Source organism: Myotis davidii, unplaced genomic scaffold (assembly GCF_000327345.1).
Source record: "Myotis davidii unplaced genomic scaffold, ASM32734v1 scaffold663, whole genome shotgun sequence".
Classification (NCBI taxonomy): Eukaryota; Metazoa; Chordata; class Mammalia; order Chiroptera; family Vespertilionidae; genus Myotis; species Myotis davidii.
In genome coordinates, this window is record NW_006295816.1 from 1,684,818 (window position 1) to 1,686,856 (window position 2,039).

General features: G+C 62.9%; 1 long non-coding RNA gene across 1 annotated transcript in view; it reads left to right on the forward strand.

Moving 5' to 3' along the window:
* The window catches only part of LOC107184203, a 3,225-nt gene extending 1,419 nt beyond the window's left edge, over positions 1-1,806 (forward strand). Inside the window, exon 2 of the long non-coding RNA XR_001515025.1 lies at positions 650-1,806. This is a non-coding gene — a long non-coding RNA (uncharacterized LOC107184203). The remainder of the gene's footprint in view (positions 1-649) is intronic.
* The last annotated feature ends 233 nt before the right edge of the window (positions 1,807-2,039 follow it).

Here is a 2,039-nt window from a genome sequence, read left to right on the forward strand (position 1 = left end):
AGCCACAGAGAGCACCCCCAGAGCTCTGCCTGCCTTCACCCCACGACACGGGCTCCCTGCCCCCCTCCTGCTCAGCCGGGTGGCTCCTCATGTGGCCTGCAGCACCTGTGACATCAGGAGCCGCGCTGAGGCGAGGGCAGCGTGGCCAGGTTCCTGGCCATGCCCATTGGGTTTAGGGCTGGAGCTCTGTCCCTGGGAAGGGACAGGAACCCTGGGCATGGCTTGATTCTGTGTCCTGCCACACAACGTGGGTGGGCTGCTGAGCTGCTCGCTGCGTGTCACAGGGGCCTCCCACCAGCTCTGCATTCGGCTGACGGGGGGCGAGCAGGCAGCGCTGCTGTGCGAGGCCGTGTCCTGGTGGCTGGAGAGGCTGCCATTTCAACAAACCCCACTCCCTCCTCTGAGGCAGAGCAAAGAGCAGTGAGCGTGTTAAAGGGGCATCCCTCTGGCCACCTGACTGCTTCTTCCTGTCTGTCTCTGACTCAGCCGCCGGGCACCCGCCCCCCAGCCCCGGGTGGGAGCCTGAGTGGGGAGGAGGCCATGGCGTGTGGCAGGCAGCTGAGAGGAGCGCGGGTGGGAAGCAGCTGTCCACAGCTCTTGACAAAATCCTCTTTCCTTCCTTCCCGCCTCCCTCCTTCCCGCCTCCAAGCATCTACAATCTGGCGCACCCTTGGCTCCCAGACTCGCCGGAGGGACGGACATGGTGGGCGGCCTCCGCTGGACAAGTGGGACCACCTGCCGGACCCCTGCTTGACTTTCCGGAGCCCCTGCTCTCCTGGGGCGCCGCCTTCAGGCCGGGGAGGGAAGAGCCTCTTTGCAGACCCTGCGGCCTGGCCAGCCGGCTTCCCATGCGTTATACACAGAGTTGGCTCACGCTGCCTTTCCCACAGACGCTGCCTCCCTCCACGCGGCCAGAAGTTCTTCCACAGCCTGGGACTGAGAGCTGGGCCCCGGCCGTTTCCTCCACATTCCAGCTGGCCCACCTCCCTCTGCAGCCCAAGGGCCCTGCCCCGCAGCCTGCCCTCCGGTGACATCGGAGCAGACTTTCTTGTGCTGTCGCGGGTGGGGAGGACTTGACAAACACTAGGACCTAACACTGTCTCCTTGCTGGAACCAGAGGCCATAGCACCGAAATGCAGCGTGGGCCCTGGCTGAGGCTCCCGCAGCCCACGGTGGCAGTGCCCGCGCTGGCCGCCATCTCAAAGCCATTCCCCAGCCATCGCTCCCGGGCACCGCCATCGTCTAGACAGCTGGCCCCTCCCCCTCACGCCTGGGGGTTTCTTTTGATTTCGAGAGCAGCCTTAACATTTCAGTTGGTTTACGTGTATACCTCATGAACATCTTTGGTTTCTCCTTCTCCCTCTGCCTCTCCTTTGCTCACCCCTTGACTCCCCTCCCTCCACCCCTCCGTGACTGACGGTTTGGTCCCTCGCTGCTCAGTCCCTGCTCAGCACAGGGGGAGGCTGACTCCGAAGCAATAGTGGGCAGCAGGCCGCCCAGAGCACACCCGGGGCGAGGCCTTGGGAGCCCGCCGCCTGTTTACTGTGCAATCCAGTCCTTCTTAAGCCATCACAGGGCGGCTCGCGGCAGAGGCCAGGCTTCTGGCGGGGCGGACCCAGCGCCCTGGACTGGGGAGTGGGGCTCCCTCCACCCACCTGGTGGACTGGGCGGCCGCCCTCCCAGGCCCTGCCCTCGGGGACTTTCTGTCTCTTGGGCACAGGCACAGTCTCATCTCTAACGTTCTATGCAATGAAATAGAAACCCTCAAAGACAACTGTTAATATTTAATAAATTCCGTGTTATGTATAAGAAGTTCATTGCAAACATGCAATTGAGAAACTGGATAGATACGCTCATATCAGACCCCTCCCGCCGCCGCTCCCCTGTGGCTCTGTCTGTGGCATGTTTGACCCGTGGCCGGGCGCTGACGCCGGCGAGTCGCTGCCCCGTGGAGCATGCACTCGCAGCCTCTATGCACGCTCTCACCCATTTTCAATGCCCGACCCTCTTGCTTGGAGTCCTTGTTGCCTCAGAACCTC